General features: G+C 44.3%; 1 protein-coding gene across 2 annotated transcripts in view; it reads left to right on the forward strand.

The window, feature by feature from the left end:
• ASIC2 (acid sensing ion channel subunit 2) overlaps positions 1–23,018 on the forward strand; it is a 1,001,679-nt gene that overhangs the window by 260,822 nt on the left and 717,839 nt on the right. The gene's annotated exons all lie outside the window — the stretch shown is intronic.

Below are 23,018 nucleotides of genomic sequence, written 5' to 3' on the forward strand. Positions count from 1 at the left end.
AAATGGGTCCTTTTAACATCGAACAGGGCCCAGTGGTGGAAACATTCTAGACCTGGGACGTGTACTTACTGTAATTCTGTAGCTGTGGCCCATCTGTGCCTAACTGCCTTCCCTTGGGTGGCTAACGGCCTCCAGCACTTTAGGCTTACAGGCTGGCTTTCAGACTTTAATTGGAAAAAATATTAAAAGGTACATTTAAATGGTCCCAGCCTCCCACTAGCCTTTTCACTCCTTCACAGCATTTCCCAAAACAACCGGAAACTCTGCTTGCGAGGACCTCTGGCCCCCGCACCCACACCTTCCCCCGCTCGCTGGAGAATTTTCCTTCTGTTTGCCTTTGTATTTCTAGTTGTTGTCTACACCTGGCCTTAGAAAAAGACCATGCCTCACCTGTTAACTCTTTCTTTTCAAGCACCTTCCCTGTCCCGGTGGCTTCTGGGTCCCTGAAAATTAAGGGATCATCCATTTGCTCTAAAGCCTAGAGCATGCTTTCTGGAGCCTTCACGATTGTGTAGCTGTCCATCAGAATGGCCACCCCCTCTTCATGACAAATTAAGATGCTCTTCTCAGAAGAAACCATTCTGTTCTTTCAACCAAATAATTGTGACTCTGCGTGTGTGTAAATATCTATGTCCCCGCATACCTGAGGCAATGACCTACCTAGGTTTTAATTCTGCTTGATTTAAGACATCCACCTGTTTCTTACAACATAGACCATGGGTTTCCAACCTGTAAAATTAAGCTATATCTCACTTAAAAGCCACACTCCTCACAGGCATCAACTCTCCTTCTCAATTTCCCACCTGACCACCCCGGGAACCACCTATAGACATGATAATAAGGCCCTGGCATGGACCCTTTTAAAAATCTTTTATTAATGGCTTAAAGTTACAGGATCAACTCCAAATAACTTAGCACTAAGGGTCTGCTATGACTGAATTTTCTGTCCCCCAAACTCATGTTTGAGCTTTAAGCCCCAGTGCGATCATATCAGGAGGGGAGACCTTTGAGAGGTAATTGGGTCTAGGTGAGGTCATGAGGGTGGAGCTCCCATGATGTGATTAGTGCCCTTGTAAGAAAAAGGAAGAGACCGCCAGCATTTCTTCTCCCTGCCACGTGAAGACACAGCAAGAAGGCAGCTGTCTGCAAGCCAGGAAGAAGGCTTTTATCCGGAATCAAATCAGCTGGCTCCTTGATCTTGGACTTCTGAGCCTCTAGAACTGTGATATCAGCCACGAGCCTATGATATTTGTTGTAGCAGCCTGAGAAGACTAAGACAACTGGAGTGGTCAGTCTATGGACTGTTGACTAGTCCTCTATCCACCGGCCTTACCTTACTCTGGAGAATTATTCCTAGAGGATGCTGTGCTATTACACTTCTGTATGCCTTGGTATAGGCTATACCCTCTACCTGAAAGACCATTGCTTTTTTCTTCATTTTGTGAAGGCCCCAGTTGAAATCCATTTCAAACAGCACCTCCTCCAGAAAGCTTTCCCCAGATCCCTATTTTGGGAACCCCTTGCACTGGGCTCCCTTGACACCTTGAGTGTAGTTGGCTCAGCACCTATCACATTGCACTGTAATAGAGGTACACTCATCTATCCTCCCACTAGAGGGCGGCAGCTGTGCCATCTTTGCCTTAAAATTTCCAGTGCCCAGCTGAGTAGTTGGCACAGAGCAGATATACCAGCCAGAAACCAGCCAGGAAAACCAGACGAGGCATATCATCAGAAGGAATTCAACATATTAAAAATGTTTAGACAGGTTTAAATGGAGCACACTGGTGTAACACGTGTATGAGAAATGCAAGAAATAGAAACTCGCCCCCAGAGCTGGAGGAACAAGGGAAAAAGTGGATCATCAGAGTCTAGAAACTCAGGAGAGGAGCCTATGGGGCTGGGGCATGAACATCTGAGGAGGGACACTGTTGAACTGCTGTGACATCTGATTGGAGCCCTGAGCTGGCCCTGAATGCTGAGTGGGTGGCACCTGCCACCAGCTGGCATAGCGGTGACGGGAACGCAAGCGAACCAGGAAGAAGACTGCCCCTTCTCTCCCCTTACTAATCTCCTCCTGGTGACACTGATTTGCAGAACCTCATAGCAAGCAGGCGAGAATAAGTAAAAGGTTTCCTGGGATGTGGACCTTGAGGTGCTAAAACGGGGAGGGTTGTGCGTGAACTGGGATGATTGGGCCCCCTTAGAATCAGAGAGCAAAGGAGAAAAGTGGTTTGCAGAGTCTCAGGCCCAGAATAATATAGCAGAATGTAGAAGGGTGAATCTGGGGCTGGGAGACAATAAATACATAAGCATGGCCACAATGGAGGATCAGTAAGTGTTGTCTGAATTCATTTGGGCCTTGCCAGGATGATTTGGAGAATGCTAAGACTGTGGGACTCTGGGTCCTGGGGATGCAATGGCTAGTTTATAGTTTGAGGCCTTAAAGTAGCATCTATCCAATGTTTCCGAGTACACAGCTATTTACTACAGTCTCTTAAGCATCTGTTTTTGTGGTGACTCTCTTTAGACCCGTCCTAATTGCCCTGATTGCCTTCTGGAACAGTTTTTTAGGTTCTTCTGAAATTAGAAACTCTGAGTCTGAAGAGTGGCTAGCACCTAAATTTCAGAGACACCTATGGGGGCCAATAATGCATCTTGTGGTTGGTTATATGGCTCTTTCTAAGAAAAGCCCCTTGAGGAATTTATACAAAATAAAATGGGTCTTGCTTTTTAAAGTGTGGTCCATGGACTAGCAGCACTGGAGTCACTTGGGAGCTTGTTAGAAATGCACACTCTTGGGTCCCTCCTCAGACAGAAGGAATCAGACTCTGCAGAGTTCCCCAGGTGGTTTGTATGCACATTAAAATCTGAGAGGCATTGGTCTAGAGTAGAGGCTTGCTTTCTACCTTGGCTGCCCTTTGGAATGACTTGGGGGAACTTAAAGATCTTCTGATGCCTCGGTGATAACTTCAGAGAGCATCAGTCGGTTGGGGTAGGGCAGAAAGTGCCCTTTGTAAAGCCCCAGGTGATTTTAATGGGTGACCAGGATGGCAGACCACTGATCCCCAGCCTGAATGCTATCATAAGGCTCCATACTGTTCACCATCCAATTATCTCACTTTTGCTGTGTACAGAGGCACAAAAATGAAATAACGGAGCTCCAATTATCCTAGTTCTGCAGCAATTTAATGATATTTCTGAGGCTACAGCTGAGATCTCCTGACTCCCTACTCAAGTCCTATCGTATAACTACTGCTGAAATTTTATTGACATTTGTAGTTACTTATATACGAGAAGATACTTTAAGGATATGTCAACAGATATTTGATCAAGTCTTAAGGGTCTTACTGAATAACTACAAACACTATTTAGGGGTGAAGAACAAGATCTGGATGAATCATAAATGCAGAAGCTCAGCTTGGCATTCACTTAAGCAGGAGCAATACTCACACACTGGAGGAACCTTAGTGACTGCCCCAGTCTTTTTGTCTCACAAAGAGCCCAGCAGTTGGGTGTTGTCTTTTCTACTTCCTATCTGTTCACTGTGATTCTGTTTAACTCAGCAATCATTTATCAACCATCTATGTGCCAATCCCTGTGAAGGTACAGAGATGAAAACATAGGACCAAAACTCCCAGTCTTTGTTGTAGAAGTGACAGACATATATATCCCAAATTCCATTAGAGAAGGATAAATCAGCCACATCCACGTTCAAACAGACAAATTACCAGATGCTTTTGGTGGAGTCTTGAGGATGGCCTTGAAGGAGAGGGGATTTTCATGTGAACAGATAGTGGGAAGGGTAGTTCCAAAAGAGGAAACAGAAGGAACAAAGGCCTGGATGTAGGAGTGCTCGAGTGAGGTGATAGTGGTGAAAAGTGGAAGATGAGACCAGTGGGTAGATTGGAGGCCATATTACAGAGGAGTATGCATGAGGGCCAGAAGTTATGATGTGGTTAAACAAGGGGAGTCATCATGGAGGGTGAATTAAGGCAAGATTGGAGGCAGACAATAGACCACTATGCCAACAATTGAGATAAGAGTAAGGTGATCTTGGAGCAGAGTGGTGTTTTGGGGAAAAGGAGGGCATAATATGAAACTCATTGGATGTAGGCCTTAATTAGCACATTTAGGAGAACATTTATGGGGTAAGTAGACATTGTGTTTATACTGGTTAATTGAAAGTACATTTCCCTGGAGCTGAATTACAGTAAACACTATTAAATCACAATTAAGGTCTATGTGGATATCTACACCATTATGGATTTTGTGAGTGTTGGGACTGGCTTAATTTATTGCTGGATAGCACTATTTTTTTCAAATTCCCCCAATATTTTAAGAACCAACTGTAAACAGAAACTCAGGGCCAACCTGGGACCCCTGATTAAGCAAGACCCCAAATACTTGGCCCTTCAGGACTATCCCAGCTACCAATGAACCATGAAGAGAGTTCATAGTCTAAAGCAGCAGGTCTTGCCACCACTTGGGAATTTGACAGAACCAAAGAGAGATGAAGCCTTATAATCTAAATGAAGGCTTATATTACATACCATATTACCAATCACACACCAGGGGGCCCAGAAAATGCACACCAGATTAAAGTGCATTGAACTTTCACCTCAGCTAATAGGTGTAGAAGATGAACAAAAGTTGTAGGAACTCATATGTAATTTATTGATCCCTTCAATTACTACTTATTTTGCCTTAACCATTGAGTCACCAGTGTAGTAAGGTCTGTGAAGTACAAACAATGGAAAAGATACAAATTGACAGATCCAGATTCAAATCCCATCTTTTTTCATGATGTGACCTTGGGAAGCTTGCTTAATTTCTCCTAGAGTTAATTTCCTCATCTATAAATTAGGCATAATAATAGTACTTTCCTCTCAAAGCAAGGGTTAAATGAGTATATACATAAACATATATACATATTTATATTACACTGGTATATATGTAGGTATATGCATTACATATGTGTAAGTATGTAAGCATACATAATAGCATAGGTATATAATTTATACAATTAATAGGTATATATTATATATAATACTAATTACATAATATATGAAAATTTATGTCTACAAATTGCTCTAAGAGCTCAAATCTTGCCAACTCTAAGAAGTCTTTCCTCATAAACCCCAAATTTATATGTATTATGACAGTAATGTATATTACACATATTACAGGTATGTTATTGTATAATATATATTATTACAGATATATATTACATGTATATGTTACATACAGACATACATATATACTATGTATATAATTTATATATACACACACATTACCCCATACAAGGAAGATAATGAACACTCAATATAATAGCAGTAATTGAAATAGTATTTTTTTATTAGAGTCCTGTACGATGTAATGAAAACCAGAATAACATAGTAAAAGTCATAGAATTTGAAATCAGGCTGACCAGAATTTGAGCCCTAGCATCTAGCATTAAGAGCTAGCTGTGTGATCTTCTGCTAGTGACTTGCCTTTTCTGAACCCAGAGGGGATGATATTGTATAACCCTAAGTGTGATAGAACAGGTCTGCAGAGAGAAAGGGGAAGGGTAAAGAACAATTAAAATGACCTGGGGTTTATCAGAAAAGATCTTTTAGAGTTAATGAGATTAGAGCTTAGAATCACTTATAGACATAAATTAGTGGGAAAGAAATAAAAATCTATATAAAGGACTGATGGCTGGAATTAGCAATTCATGTGCAAGAGCTATAAAATGAATTGGCCTAGAAGCAGAAGAATCTTGCTGGGATATAGTTAGGGGGGAAAATTACTGAGTACTCACTATGTGCCACTGTAGTTCTAAGTGCTTTATATGTGTTTCAGTGTATTTTGCCTTCCATGCAGGCCTATGAGATGGGTACTGCAATTAACTCCCTTTGACATGAAGTCACTTGTCCAGGATCACGTAGCCCATCACTGGTCAAGCCAGAACTGGAACCCGGGCCTTGTCGGCCCAGAGCCCACACCCTAAACCATTATGCTACAGCGATTCTAATTTCAGATGAGAAAGAAAGGGATCTCTAGAATAACAGCCTCACAGTGTGGAAGTCCCATGAGAACAGAGGTCACACCTTATTCATTATCATTATGTGCAGTGTCTGGCAGATGGTAGGGATTCAGTAAGTATTTGCTGAGAATGTGAATGGAAGCACCTAACAGAGTTATTTCTTATTTGGAAGATTGTCCTGAGTAGGGTCTTCCAGAGTTCTACCTTGTGGCCAGTGGGATGGACCAAACAATACCTGGGCACAGCAGGGCTCTCAGAAGCTTCTTAAATCCCTGGGAATAATAGTCTGGTTCAGCCAAGGGACAGTGGCAGCACTCTCTTGGGGCAAAGATGAATTTTTTGCAGTAAGAAAAGGTAAAAATGGTGTTATTTTATGTCTTTCTAAAATAACATAAAAATACTTCACTGGTTACCTGATGCCTAGAAACAGCAGTAGGTTAAGGGTTTTGGAGGTTCACTCCCTTTATTTCCTTCTCCCATGTTAAATCCGACTGCCTTTGCAAGGGAAGAGACTTCCCTTCCTCAACCAGATGGCCCTTCACAGTCCTGCCAGTGATGAGAAGGCTGTGGTCCAGCCAGCATCTATCTTGCTTCACATGAGAGAAGAACCATCTGTAAGAGAAGCCTTCAAAAAACAATACCTGGACCTGGACCTATTCACTGGGCTCCTAGACATCTCCAATAGAAGGAGAGTCATCCAAAAAGGAAACTTTCCTAGAAGGTATTGAGAGTAGGACTTCAGTGCTCTCCTAGGTACAGTATGGTTTTCATGGACAGTTGCTGAGACACACTATGCCCTGGCTCTGTTATGACATCCCCTCTGCCTAGAAGGGGCTTTGAAGGAAAGGGTAGTGACTAGAATCTGAACAATGTAGGAACTTCTGCTGGCAGCAGACTATACTACTTTAGCAAGAATGAAAATGGCTTATATAGATGTGGCAAGTGTGTCAAATTTCCTAAACCACCTGTATGCGGTGGTTTATTTTGAACCACCAATAAGCTTGGGAAACAGAACTAGGATCTTAACCTTATAGATGAAGAAGCCAAATCTCAGAGAGAAAAAGCCAAGACTAACTTGTTGTCTGGTTGTCTTCCACTTTTCATCATGGTGTTGGTACCTAAAATAATTACCATGCCTATTTGATGGAGAAGGTGCATAGTTCCTGCTGCTCCAATAGCTGGGCCTTGTACAAACACACACACACACACACACACGCACGCACGCATGCACACACAGATGAAGATGTATGCTATATGTATTCTAGCTTCTTCCAACTATGACATGATATTCCTTAAAATCTATTTACTTGTCTGTTAACAATGGATGTCTGTGTTGGCTCTAACTGCCCCCTATAACAGTCAACACTCCAAAGAAATTTTCATGCATGCCTTCCAAAGAACCTGCCCAGGAATTTCTCTGGTGTGTATTTCAAAATCTATTCTCTGGAATAGATTTCTGCATATTGAACTGGAGCAACTATATTCCAGAAGTGAAGCTACTGGGTAATGTGGCAAAAATATATTTAATTTCATCTTTAGTTATTTTTTGATGAGTAGAATCAACACAGCACTTTTTAAAGGTAGCATATGTATCAGTCTGGCTGATGCTAAAGATTTGAGCATTGCAGCAGCTTACTAGTTGGGTGCAGACTCCTTGGCCGGGTGTAAATGAAGGGTGATTTTGATAGCATTCAACCCCTGATATGCAGTCTCCATCTTGCTGCCAGTGGAGCACTCCAGTGTCTGGAACTGCTGTGGTCTAGAAAGCTGCATCTCATTAGGCTTTCTGGGTGACCACAAGCTTGCCGTTGGGTTCAGTGTTACCAGCACAGTGAAATCCCCTGCCTGCTGTGACTGATTCAAGACGTGGTTCTGTGTATGTCTAGATTTTCTTGGGTGATATGAGATGACAGGACCTGTGGAGGATCTGTCTCTCTTGCCACTCACAAAAACAGCTATATTTTGATACCACTTAGCTAGTGTATTTAGGTCAAAACTTGATTATGTTATTTCTACATCTAGGAAGAGTAAAAGAACAAAATGTTTAACCAGCCACATAGATCAAGCTTCATCTTTTAAGGCTAGAAATAGGTATCTGGAGAGGAGTTAAGATGATGATAAGAAGTAGCACCAGTTATACCCTTTCTGTTGGCTATGGTGGGCTACCATGCCTTTGATCCCCTCTTACCCTTATCTTCTATAATGATGCTTTGGTGACATGCAAAAAGAGAACAGAATGGAAAAGGACAGAAGAAGGAGCCTGGGAAGGACATGTGGGGCATATTGCAGCTACTCCTAAGGGGAGGGTTTCCAAGTCAACAGAACAGGCAACCTTCTCCTTCCCTTTCCTCTCCTCTTCAGACTTGTTTCTGGGTCTTTTCTCTCTTCTAGAGCAAAACCCTGACAGTGTGCCATGCACTAGCGAAAGGATAATTACATCTGTACCCTCCAAGAGACAGGCCTGCTGTCAGCAGGGAGGAGTCTGATGTGGATGCAAATGTAGCTAAGTGCCCGCATATGCATAAACACTGGCAGCTCCTGAATTAAATCAGAGACTAGAAATTTCTCTGACCAAAACTTTTTCCCAGAGCTTTCTTTAACTTTGGGTCCAAGAATTAACAAGTTTACCAGTCTGCCAGGTTATGTTCTTTCCAAACAGAATAGAAATAACAGCCCCTCAAGAGAAGGAAGGGTGCCCTGGTCTTCAGGGTAGCCTAGAACTTCACACCAGGCTTGAGCCAAAGCAGGGGCTCAGTGGGTATGGTGAAACTTCCCTGGTGCTTGAGGAGATGATGAATCCACACGAGAGCCAGGAGGGATCGTCAGGCTGTGCACTCACAATCTATTTCCATCTCCTGTGTGGGCGAAAGTTCTCCATTATCGACGGGGTAGTGAACGGGGCCCCAAAACTCCAAACTAGGGGGGCGGATGGGGCAACATAATTTATGCTCAAATGGAAATACAGGATCATCAGTATTTTCTCAAAAGGACAGCCAAACTCCTAAGCAATTACTTTTGAAATGCAAATACATTATAAAACACCACGAGGGAGATGCTGTAAGAAAATACGATACTACTAGATGCTTAGCTGTTAGAGGAGGGAGGGCCACATGATTGCTTTCAGGCCCAACTGGGACTCATTTCCCCATCAACTCAGGCCAAGAACAGATGAAGGGCCTTGTTTTATTTTGACAAGAAAAAGGGCAAAAGGGAAAAGAGGAAGTTGATGCCAGAGTCACCCCACTTCCTATTCCCTTGAAATAGACCCAAGAGAAGCAGTTAGAAGTTACCAAAGAAATGACAATATGGAATATTTAGGTCTGGACAAGCCATCATGCTGTAGTAGACCTTAGCTACCAGCCAAGATAAAATCTGCAGAGGTAAGATTTCAGCTTAATATAAAGAAGAGCTTTCTGACAAGTGGGATAGGTTTTTTTTTTTAAATCAAATTATGGGAAGAGCTGCCTATGAATATACTGAAATCCCTTTTTTTGGATCTGCTTCAGCAGAATCTGCCTCCCTTTCAATGATTCCAGAGCAAATATTTCTGCTTTGAGTTGAAAGTTAGATGCTATGTGATATTTTCTAATTCTAAAATGATTATGTTTCTATAGATTAAAAAAATTCAATAAACAGCTCTGAGTAAAAATGTTTAACATTATGCCCTGCCTAGAAGCAATCCTATAACATTCTGTTCCTAATCTTCCCCACAGCCTCAGGAATTCCCCCATTCTCTCTCCTCTGCATGGCTGTGGCCTCCTGCTCAGGAAGCTCTCTCCTCCACATGATTGTAAGCAGTATCAGGTGTCTCCCCATCCAGACGGTCTCTGAGAATAAGTGAAGGGAACCTTCTTATTTGGGGATATTTTTCCTGTCGTTCATGGTGGGAACACAGACAGCAAGAACCTGAGCTAACCAGGAAAAAAGAGTCAGCATTTCCAGAACCCTTTATTGGACTCGTTTTCTATGTATTTGACCATTTCTTAAAAGATTTGCAGTAAACTTTGACCTTTCTGCTTTTTAAAAAATAACTGAGGCTAAATCGAATCCACCTTCCCCTCATCCTTAAGCGCCATACTTTTCTTGACCACGTGGAGTCTCCTTCTCAGGGAAGGCCCTTCTCTTTAATGTTTAGCCCTGAGGTCACAAGTAGGGTCAGGCTATCAGTGGAAACCACCAGTTACTGTAGTTTATCCTGGTTTAGCTCAATCATATCCATCTCAGAAAACTCTGGTCTAGGGAAGATATTGACCATTTTGTTGCATACCTGCTATAGCCCAGGCTCTGAGACAGATGCTTTATATCCCTACCGATGTTGCCAGCACGACTTTAAAAATTGGGATTTAATCCACTAGACTCCTTCTCCCTAATTTTGAGTAGCCAGTGCCCCTTGAGAGCCCTGTGCAGGAAGACTCAGGGTGGTCCAACTGTTAGAGTTTTCAGAGTCTTTGTTGTGTGCATTGTGTTCCCTCTCACTGGGAGTGAGCAATGAACCATCACAAGGGGGACCGAAAGGAATGTCCTTCATCAGTGTATGTGGTACTGTCTGTTTCCGGTTCATGCTCTCTCACTCAGTCATTTCATACTTTATACCAAGTTCATCTCTACATTCATATTCCATGCTATAAGGAGAGAAGGACCTACTGAGGCTGCCAGGGAACCTTCATCAGTCATTTATGCATTCTCCTTGGGCGTCTGATGCAACGAGCCTATCTCTTCCTTCTATATTTCAGTTGTAGGGCAGCACCTGCCCATGAGCCCTAAAAGGTTTCTAGATAAATTTGAGCTCTTTTCATATCATGACACCAATGATGTTAAATCCCCCACCCTACCTTCTAAGGAGAGCCTTAATGGATCAAAGACATACCCAAGTTGTATAACCTTATCTGTAGACAAGGCAGGCAAGAGAAGACTATGTATCATCAGGTAAAAGGAAGTCTGCAGCATGTTGTCACTTGGTGGCTCTTGCTTAACAGATGAAGGAATTTGGGTTGCAATGGGACCTAGTCCTGTGGGACTACAATAAAGTAAATACTAGCCAACAGACAGTCATTGACTCCCTGTGCTGTGTTCTTGATGTAAGGAGCTCACTTTAACCCACATCCCTTATGATGGCATATTATGGCTTCTTATTCCCATTTCATAGGTAAGGAAACTGAGGTTTATAGAGTTTCAGTAAAGTTTCCGAGAGCTGTGTGACTCCAGAGTCACATTAAACATTCATATTACTTATGACACACAGAAAAGAAATCCATCCCTTCAATAATCCACATGATTCAAAGTCACTTCTGTGTCTAGCTCCTTCACAAAGACTCTCAGTCTCCTGCAATACATAAAGCTTTCTCCATTTTTTTGTGCCATGTAATTTTGCACCTAATTATATATTGTCTTATAATTTTCTCCTAATTGCTTCAAGTGTGTTTGTTCTGCTTCTCCGTTAAGTTTATCATAGAAATCCTTGAGGATGGAATTTTATCTTTCGTGATTTAGCTTGTTTTCCACTCTTTCTCCCACTCCACTCCTTGGACATGAACATCAGATCATAAGGGCAGATCCAGTCTGCACTCTCCTCGGTGCTTAGGGCCTAGCCAAGGCAGGGAAGGGTGTAAGAGCATGCGAAGGAAAGTGGAACACCTGTGCTGCAGCTCTTTTTTTCTTCCTGGTCAAGAAGAAAGGAAGACCCTCTCTGGGTCTGTCTCCTCATTGATGAAATGAGAGCATCATGCTAGATGATCCCCATTGTTCTTCCAACCCCAGGAATCTATCTCTGTTCAAGGGCAAGGGGACCCTTATGAAGAAATTCAAGCCAAGATCACTGAAGCCTGCATGTGGTTGGTGGGCCCATGGGTGGAGACAAATGCTATAGCCCCAATTTTAGAAGCAGATTAGCAGCAGCTCAAAATCATGCCCCACTCCCACAGATGTCTCCATGCCCTCTGTCACGTGCCAGGAAGGTGGCAAATAAATGAACCCATAGGAAGGTTCTAAGAATCACACTTACGTAAGCTCTGCAGGATCACTGAATTTCAAGGGAAGGCCAGAGGAAATGTTCTTCTGAGGAGTGAACTATAAAAGGTAACCTTGATCGCTGCACTGTGTCAATCTAATCAACTGAACTGATCATTAAAAGCTAAAAGCTTGGATTCCCCAAAAGGGAATTGATACACTGCCTAGGTACCTCTACAGGGACCCATCATAATTCAACATTAGTTAAATGTACCATTAAAGTATCTACGTAGTTAATGGAATTTTGTTGGGGTTTGAGGTTTTTCCTGAGTTGTTTAAATTGCCTCTATCATGAATGACTTCCTGAATTAAAAATTAAATGGACTTTCAAGTATTTAATTAGATATATCTATTACTGAAGTGGAGAAAACAACTGAAATTCACCTAGAAATCTTTTAAAGGAATACAGTATGTCTTCCAGATTACATTTTGTTGATAAATTTAGATACAGCTGCTTTTAGGGATAAAACGGTAGCTAGGAATTTTCTTTTGTGGTTCTCTTGTTCCTAGGCTTTACCGTCTTAAAGGCACCATAGCTTTTTATCCTTTTGGGGCCTTTAAACACTCATGAATTTCACCAAAACCCATGATGAGATTATGAAACATGTTGAATGAGGGTAAGTGATGGTGAGCTGCCAAGCATAGTAAGTTGCGAATTTTCTGGATCAGGGCAGAGCTTGTCCTAATTAGCTATGATGCAGTTTGGAAATAGCATGATATGTATGCGTGAAGCTCTGTAGGAAACCCAGGGAACATCCTGGTTGGAGTGCGAAGCTGCCTCTGTCAGGGCCTACTGTAGGGAGGGAACCCTCACACTCCTCTGGCTCAGAGGGGATCCTATGTATCTTTTTCTGACCAGCACACTCAAGGATCATTTCCTTTTCACCCATCCTATTGCTTTCGGCTCTTTTCACCCTATCTTCTCTACTCAATTGATTTAACCACCTTTCTGCTTTTAGAGACACGATTATTGTATGCTTTTATAGCCACAGTTTATAGGAAGCAAATGCGGACTGGGGAGGAGGTAGAAGGTGAGGAGGAGGGAAATGACAAAGAATTAAAATGCATGGCCAATTATATGATTCATTCCAGAATCATATAATGACAATAGTGTTTATTGAGTACTGACTCTGTGCTGGGCATTGTGTCCATCTTTCTGTATATATCATCTTCTTCAACACTCCACAGCCCTGTGGGGAAAGGATCATTGTCATCTACCAATGGAGGAATGGAGGCTCAAGGAGATGGTGTGATTTGTCTAAAGGAAAGTATCAAGTGAATGACAGAATTGAGATTTGAATCTGATTAAATAGCCTGCACTTGTAATTACCGCACTACCTCTTTTCTAACAAACAAGCAAAGACTATATAACTGCTGGCATGTGTCTGAGATGGTCATTGGAAGCCTTGGCTTCAATTTCTTTCTTCATAGTATATCTTTCAGGCATCCTTCTCTGTAGCCTGTGGCCCCAAATGGAAAGATATGCTATCTTCTGTCTCAACCAGTGCCCCCAACCTTAGCACATCAGTTCATCTGGGGCATTCAGGGACCAGAATACTACTGTTGTCTCAGATAGCCATTTTGCAGCCCTGAGACCTCTGGTTTGGGGAATCTTAGCTTCCGGGCCCCTCTCTCATCCACAGATGATTACCATAGGCATTTCCTCACAATTTGTGTGTCTTCTGTTTTTTGTATCACTCTTCTGAGCCATATCCTCATTTCTGCCTGCCTGCCTTGATTTGGAACACCTCACTCACCTCAGTTTCAGCCCCATGCATCTGTCAGGGGACAGGGGAGAAGGCAGACCCAGAGAAGAATGGCACATCCACGAATATAAATATCAGAGCAGCTACAACAGATCAGAGGCCAAATAAACCAACAGACAGGACCTAGAGCAAGCCTGAGGGCATGGGGTGGAGTTCAAGGAGTGATGAACAGCAAGCAGTGGAAAACCTCCAAGTGCTTGAGCATGGAAAGGAGAGTGGATTGAGTATCTAGATGCTCCACTTCTAACCCAACCCGGAAGGGGTCTGGGACTGTGGGTTGTTCATCTCTTGTGGTCCAGCATCTACAATGTACAGATGAAAAGTTCAGTGACTAAAGAAGCAGAAATCACACATAAATAAACTACCAAAAGAAATGTGGCCAATGCCAACCAGAAAAGAGACAGTGGCATCAGCATAAGGCAGTGAAGCAGCCTACTGCCCTTGCTCTTAGACATGGTTGCAGGCTGGGACCCACTTTACAAAAGCATGGAGATTGAAAGGTGTGCAGGCTCTTTGGGGCATGGGCTCTGAGGCACTCATTTGAATCTGGACTCCAGATACACATCTGCTCCTAAACTTACCTTGGCTCTGTCTTTAAGCCTTCCCCAGGTCCATGAATTCCCATGGTCATTTGTCTAGGTCCTTCCAGACTTTGCCTTCTGAAGATGTAGCATGACCTGATGGGATGGGCATAGTGGGTTTCAGACACTGAGAGACTTGGGTTAAATACTCTCCTGGATAGGCCACTATTAACCTTTTATGATGGGGCAAGTTAGTTAACCCTGTAGCCTTGAGGAGAAGCAGGACTCCTAAAGCCGCTGCTACTGGACAGGGTAAGGAATAAGGGATCAATAATGTTGTTCCTTTCCATGTCTCTAGGATGCCCAGCCAACTTTTCCCCAAGGTCACAGAGAAAGTCACAGGTAGATTCTAGAACCAAACTCGAGTTTCCTGTCCACACGCCACAGACTCTCTCTACATGAAGATACTTCTCTACTCAGGTGAACATCAAAGATAAAAACAAGCTCAGATTTTCCTAGCAAGTGACCATCCACTGAGTTAATGGTTAAACACCTAAACCCAAATTTATGAATACAGTTCTCCACTTTCCACCATGCTGCTTGCAACTAAGTGATCCCTGAAATTTTAGGAGAACAATGTCTTTGCTGCCATGATCCAGGGGATGGGATTTAAGTATTCCCCAATTTTGAGTAGACCTGGGAAGAGCTAATGCCCACTCACCTCCATTTGCCAGGCTGTTTGGTTGGCTTAACAGCATACCACATGAACGTTCTGTCTGCCATGTCTGCTTCTTCCTCCCTGAAGTGAATGAGGACAAGAGTCAGAAAGAAGCAAGAGTGAACATAGCTGTTGATCAATGCACGACTTAGGATTCTCTCCCCTCTTCTCACCAATCCAAAGAATAACATTAAATCTGGAATTCAGTTGCCTTCACTAACTAAAGATGTCAGAAATAGTCAAGGCTGAGAGATCCAAAGCATTTGCCCCAATGATGTACTGAAATAAAACCAAAGATGATTGGGAGTTCATAGATTTTTAATTTTTCAGAAGCTCATAAGGCAATCACTAACAGATATTCTGGGCTGAATAATAGCAGCTCTGAGGACCAGATTGCTATTGACCAAGCATTTACTACACATCAGGTTCTGTGTGCTTGCAAAGCAATCCAGGAAATAGGCATTATCATTTCCAGTTCCAGAGTACAAAACTGAGGCCTAGGGAAGAAGCATCTTGGTCACAAACACATGGTCATTAAATAGACAAGCCAGGATCAAGCCCTATCTCTTTCAAAATCCTATGAGATATCCTCTACATATTACCACATTCTTAGCAAAATTGGAAGACTAGTACCACAGTGTCTCAAGACCTCAGAGCTGAAAGGGGTCACTTTTTACTCTGCAACTTCTAGTTCCCCCACTGAGAAATGCAGTGGTTGGATTAGGGACCTCTAAGGATTCTTTTCCCCTTAGCTAAAGAAGATGCATGGGCTCAATCAGGGCCACCATTGCTCTTCAGTAAACAAGCAAAACAGTTGCCAGTAATCCTGGGAGAAAATGAGTTTGCTGATGGATATGTTTCAGACCTGACTTGGGGAATAAATGGGGGAAATATTAATCTCTTTCCGTGATTGGTTAAATATCACAAAGCCATGCGCAAATTGCACTTGGGACCCAAGCTTGGCTGTTCTGCTCTTTGTTTGACTTGTGGCACCTGCTGCCTGCCTGTCCTGTGGCTTCCACAGGATTTTACTGGGAATGGCCATGTGCTCAGGCACACACACTTTTGTGGGCCTCTCAGGACAGCTGTGCCTAGAGAGCTTGAGATAGAAATGAGCCAAGACTTTGCTCTGTAAAATGTTGAGAGGTTGGTATAGACCCCACAATGATGGGCTCTCTAGATCTGGCAAGACTTGGATGAGAAGGCTCTCTGTAGAAGAGGACATCTTTGGGACCAGTAGCATGGAACACCCTTCTTCTCTGTTGGCAATAAATGAATCAAGCTAGTTAGCTGAGAAGTATTGGGGATATCCACAAGGTGGGACAGCAGGAGAATAAGACACATTCAGTAAAGGGAAAGTGATGTGCATAAGAGGACAGTGAACTTAAAAAAAAAAATTGGCTTATCTAAGAGAGACAGAGAGATTATGAGCAGGGGGAGGGGTAGAGGGAGAAGGAGACAAGCAGACTCCCCGCTGAGCAAGGAGCCTGATATGGGTCTCCATCCCAGGACCCTAGGATCATGACCTGAGTCGAAATCAAGAGTTGGATGCTTAACCAACTGCACCCAGGTGCCCCAAGGACAGTGAATTTTTAAAGAGCTGATATTAAGATGACGGTCCACAAAGAGACCCAGGACCATCCCGATCCTGCAGACTTACCCAGTCACACCTTCCCACAAGGTCCACAGGGAAGTATGTGCAGTCACCACACATACATGCTTCGTTCATCTGAACTTTAGCTCTAATCCTCAATGTGGAACTCCAGGAAGAACCTTTGCACTGAATTTAGGAGCAGCCTGGAGTGGAGACTTAGAGCTTTTGAGGTGGTCTACATCAGCACTGACCAGTAGAAACATAATGCAGCCACAAAGTAATTTTGTTTTCTGATAGCCACATTGAAGTGATATCAAAAGAAACAGGTGAAGTTACTTTAAAAATGTATTTTATTTCATCCAAAATATCCAAAGTATCTCAACATGTAATCAATTTCAACACGTCACCAACATAGAAATTATTAATGAGATTATTAATTATTAATGCGATTAATAATGAGTTTAAGGCTTCAAAATCTTGTGTGTCTTTTGTTACAGACGGCTCATCTCAGTCATCAATGGAAATACTTGCTCTGCATTTAGATTTCATAAAAGTCACAGTTGAAAAACTAGGTTCACTACAGACTTGTTCCAAAAGTACTTAAAATCTTCCAATAAGCGAATCTAGTATCGGTTTTAAATTTAAATGTAAATTGATTAAACATAGTTTAAAATTCAGATACTCCGTCACATCAACCACATTTCAGTTTCTCAATAGCCAATGACCGTAACCGTATTTCTGTTTCTCCGGGTGGCCAGCAGCTACTGTATTGGGCAGTACACATTCACAGCATTGCCTCATTATCTGACCATAGGCTCCAGAGGTATCTAAGATTTGCAGTTCTTGGAGAGTAGCCAGCAAAGAACGTTCAGAGGCAGGGGCCTGAACCTCAGGCAACATACAAATCCTACGAATGCCAGTCGGTTTACTTTCCAGATCAGATTTGCAGCTTCTGCAGAACTGGATTCAGAATAATTGCAGTGTCTATACTCTGAGTTCCTACTCATTGTATCTGATGCTTTCTGTTACTTAGAAAGGTCCAGTGATTTGCCCAATGTCATTCAGCAGGTAAGCATCAGGTCCAGGATTCAGAATCAAGTTTATTTGACTCCATACTGATGCAGTGTTGCAACCTTCATGGCCAAGGCTACAGTGTTTGCATTAGTATTTTCCAACTGCAGTGATATGCCTGATTTTGCACTTGGTCCACCTGTCAGGACTGTGGCCACATTCGAAGAAGACACAATTCCAGAGGGTACCCTTGGTGCACCGGGCCTTGACCACATCCCGAATTAATGGAGTTCTCTGTCAAGAGCTTGAGGGCAGTTATTGTCTTGGAATGAATGTATCTCCTCTCCTGTTGTCAGCTTGCTAGCTCTTCCTAAAAGAGGAAGAGCTCTTCGGAGGGTGACCTCATGCAGCACCCAGCATCTGCCCAGCCTCTAATGGTCTGAGCCATGCGCATTAGGCAGCTTGCCCACAAGCAGTTGAGGAGAGGCCAACAAAAGCATACCTTCGAGCTAAAGGTTAACCTGTAGTGCTTTTAAAATATCTGACTGCTGACTACATTGTAGGAACGTGGATGCAAATATGAAAGAGTTTGGTTGCCCTGCTCCACACAGCTTCCTTCCTGGAGCTGGAGGCCTTTTGCCTCTTCCTCCACGGGGAGCACCTGGGGATGGGGCCAGAACATGTAGGCCCCAGGCTTCAAACAACATTTTCCCTGCTCTTTTCTTAAATCACATATGGCTTTTGACCTAACAGGCTCCCAGCCGGCCAGAGCCACCATGCACCTCACAGCACAGCCAAGGCCAGCCCCCCAGGCCCTGAGGGATGAGGTGGCCTGAGACTATACCTAGCCCTGGATATGACTCCTGGAAGCAAAACAAGGCCTTGCAGGATGTGCCAGATTGTAGGGACCATACATAATCCCAAACCCAGTGCAAGGGACACAACCATGGGCTAGTCTAGAAATGAAGCTGGAAGGGTCGAGGAAATTAGGGGAAGGGGGCATGAACTAGCAGTAAGCAATGCCTATGATAAAGTAGTGATTAGAATGCCCTCTCTAGAGCAGGGTTTCTCAGTCTCAGCACTTTTGACATTTAGATTAGATGATTCCTTATTTGGGGGGAGGGCTGCCTGTGGTTTGTATGACGTTTAGCAACATCTCTGGCCTCTTTCCACTAGATGCCAGTAGCAGTCCCCTCCCCCCAGATTGTGACAACAAAACAGGTCTCCAGCAATTGTCAGATGTCTGCCCTGGGACAGAATCACTCCCAGTGGAGAAGGATTGCCACGAAGCCACACCGTCTTCAAATCCAGGCCTGTTGCTCACTGTGTGCCTGAGCTGGCCCCGTCACTCCTCTGGAGGGAGACCACAGTTCTCCCTTCTGTAAAATGAGAGAAGATGGACTTTGGCAGCCGTGAGGTTTAAGGGAGATAGATGCAAAGGGCTTATTACTGATAAATGCTATTTAGGTTAAGGGAAGGGCTTAGAATGTACCTTTTAATCACCAAACAATCTGTTGTACTGTAGAATAGTAGTATTCTCTGTGTGAGAGGGGTATTTTCCCAAAGTGGCCACAAGAACACTTTCCAGCCTCACATGCTCCCCCCAAATCTCGCTACCCCACCCTACCCTCATCAAGAGGAGGATTCTGTGTCTTCACCCCTTAAATCCAGCGGTACCTGTGTGATGGCTTTGATAAAGAGAATGATCTGGAGGGGCCACAGTGTAATTTCTGAGGCTGGGTCATAAAAGATATGGCTTCACCTGACTCTCTCTTGGACACGAGCCTGGGGAGCTCTGAGCCAACGTGGAGAACATGTGCTTAAGCCAGAAGCCACATGCCGGTTAGACCATGTGGAGAGGCCACACGGAGACAGAGATATCTGGAGAGCCCTGGTGCCGGGCCCTGGCTGTCTGAGTCTTCCCAGCCCAGGTGTCACATGTGGGTGCAAGAGGCTTCAGGTGACCCCAGTCCCAGCTTTGAAGCAGCCCCTGGGTGATGCTGAGGAGAAGAGATGAGCTGTCCCTGCCAAGTGCAGCCCAAAATGTGGATTCTTTTTTTTTTTTTTTAAGATTTTACTTATTTATTCATGAGAGACACAGAGAGAGAGGCAGAGACACAGGCAGAAGGTGAACCAGGCTCTCTGAGGGGAGCCTGATGTGGGACTCGAACCCAGGACCCTGGGATCACACCCTGAGCCGAAGGCAGACGCTCAACCACTGAGCCACCCAAGTGCCCCATGTTGTTGTTTTCATGCTAAATTTTACGTTGGTTTTTGTTGCAAAGAGATAAATTACTGTAGCAACCATTTGACAGGTGAGAAAACCAGCTATCAGGAAGGTTACACAGCTAGTGAGGATCCAGGCTAGAATTTCCTGTCTAACAGATGGCACCATGTCCATTTCATGATACTTGCTCCCAAGATGGCAGGGAGTGTCCTGACCGGTAGGGTCCAGGACTCAGCAGAGGACACCACCAGTAAGATCTGTGAACAGATTGTCGTCCCGGGACTCAGCCCATCTGTATGCAGTGGAATGAGCATAGCAGGGACGAGACAGACTTCGGCCCTAGAGCTTCTGGGGCCGAAGAGGGATTCCCACTCAGAACAAAACAGAAGCATAGGTCAGGATGAGCAAGCATCAAAAGTCTGTGTCAGAGCATGAGGCTATTTAAATCCCAGGTGTCTCAGATAAGGATGCACCCTGAGCTGGTGGTCCTCAGCCCAGCTGCTCACACCACCCGGAGGACTTCTAGGGATCCTGCTGGACGTCAGCCCCTCTGGGGTGGAACCCGGGCATCGGCATCGTTGAGGCTCTCCCGGGTGATCATAGGGTGCCATGCACTGCTGCTTGGGAGTGGGGGGTTGGGGAGTGGGGGCGCGAGGCTGCAGGTCCCAATCAGTTCAGCTAAGCCTGCCTGGGGGACATCCCGGCTGTGGAGCCTGGACAGAGATGAGGTTTGAGCATTAGCTGAAGTCATCTGTTCACTTTATGACTCTGTGAGGCGAATTCGAAATCAAACTTCATTTGGCTTCCAGTGAAGATGAGGATTCAGCAGCTTGGGAGCTGGTAAGGGCCCCATTAACATGCTGACAGGCAGAGACTCCATTTGATTCTCGCACGTGAGTTCAGGCAGAGGGACAAGGCTGCCCCCGTGTACAACGCTGGGAGGGCAGAGTCTTACTGTTTGGCTTTTCCCGTCTGCTGTCTGAACGGGGCTGGCAGCCATCGACAGCAGGGCGGAGCAGAAAAGGCAGCTGGGGGGATCCCTGGATCCTGGAGTCCCGGGATGGAGTCTCATGTCAGGCTCCCTGCATGGAGCCTGCTTCTCCTTCTGCCTGTGTCTCTGCCTCTCTCTCTCTCTCTCTCTCTCTCTCTCTGTCTGTCTCTTTGTGTCTCTCACGAATAAATAAATAAAATCTTAAAAAAAAAAAAAAGGCAGCTGGGGAGCTGGGCAGGCCTGGGTTCAAATTCCTCAGTCTCTCCATTTGCTTCCTCTGTCAAATGAGAACATGAGAACAATGATGACGTGGTCAAGGTAGAAGGAGCACACATACACGATACACGAGCCCATGATGGACGCTGATAATGAGGGTTGCATTCGCTCACTTATTCATGCATTCATTCATACATTCATACTTTTATGATTCATCTCCTTTTTTCCTCCATGCCTCTATACCTCTTCCTTTTCGGGATGTTAAGAATGAGAAGCAGGTGCCCTGGAAAGGAGCCCAGAGCAGTGCATTAGATTAGAAGCTTCTCCATCTGCCCAAACTCCTTCACCCTCTTCACTTGGTGAGCTCCTATTCAGGAAATGACTCACATGTCACCTGCTCTAGAAACCCTCCTTCATCTCCTCCATCTGGGTAGGAGCCCCTCCTCTCTGTTCCCACACCCCCTGTGCTTCTCTAGGTACTAACATCCATCACGTTCGACTATAATGGCCCACCTACATGTATCTCCTCCCCGTAGACTGTGAGCCTACCCCTGGATGTGGCATATCATAAGCACTCATATGATTTCTGTGAAATAAGTTTTCCAGTAGACCCATGTTACTTCCCCTTCCTAGGCCTTGGTTTCTGTATCTGTAAATGAGAGGGTTGGAACAGCTGTAAGCCAAGAGCAAGTCCAGCTCTAGTGTTCTCTCTGTCTCTCTGGGGAACTAGAGTGCAAGGAGAGGAAAGAGAGGAAGCCAAGACAAATCAATTAATTCAGGAAGCGGTAATGAGCTGGCAGCTAGTCATCCTAAAGGATGAAAATTAACTTGACATCATTGTCATCAGGTGAGCAGGGCAGTGCCATCGTGCCCAGGGATGGAAGCTTTCCAGGCAGCGGTGGTCAAGGTTGTCCAAGGGGTGACCGGTGGGTCAGAGGAATTCACATTTTCCAGAGAAGGGTGGTGGAGTCAAGACCTTTTCAGTAACACAACTAAAGAGAGGGAGGACATATGGCTGGATGGGCCAGAACTGGTTTGGGGTGAAGAGTCACAATTCAGGATTTTCATGAGCAATGCTGGAGTGCCAAAACTCAAGAATGACCCAATGTCTGGTGGCAGCCTGCAGCGGGGACCATAGGCCAGATTGGACCAGCCAGGAGTGTGTATGCTGCCAGAGTCTGAAGCTCCCCAGGTGCCTCTGCCTTGGCCAGGTTCCTGGGGGAGTTCAGGAGCTGGACCCCCACCAATGGGGAAGTGGGGAATTTGGGGGCCTGAGATGGCTCTGTCTTTGGGGAACAGAGTAACTCATAACCCTGCAAAAACTTTCCCTGAGAAACATATTTGTCGACACCCCAATATTGGCGCATGCTTGGCGCTCAGCACTTCTCTCAATCTGACACACACCAACAAGGCTCAGTACAGAGACAACCAGACACACACATGCTGCTTCTTCATTTTGGTTGACATTTATAAAACATCTATGTGGTCATCATTGAGTCCATAGATGGAGAAACTATAGACTTTGCCTTTTAGGAGCTCAGAGTGAACATCTGCATCAGTACACAAAATCATAGACCAGATTCATATTGTATAATGCATGTACACACATACTTGTTTATGAATCCCCGTGGACTCCCATACAGGCACACACACAGACCACGAGTGATTGTGCACACACACATCTTACACACAGGTGCAACCCATGGACAGAATCCCAACAGACAAGCAAATGGAGCCAGTCAGTTCCCACCCACTTTGGCTGAGTCAGCAGGTCCTAGAATTTGTTAACCCCCTTCCAGTTTGCATATCCAGTGCAGAAGCATCGCTCTGCCCTTATTCCCACAAGAGAACCCTTCTAGGTCTTTTATAGGGCAATCATTTTATGGCAACATTGTTAACTGACATTTATGGGGATTCAATCAATAAATTAGATACTCCTT

This window comes from Canis lupus, chromosome 9 (assembly GCF_011100685.1).
Source record: "Canis lupus familiaris isolate Mischka breed German Shepherd chromosome 9, alternate assembly UU_Cfam_GSD_1.0, whole genome shotgun sequence".
In the NCBI taxonomy this organism is placed as follows: Eukaryota; Metazoa; Chordata; class Mammalia; order Carnivora; family Canidae; genus Canis; species Canis lupus.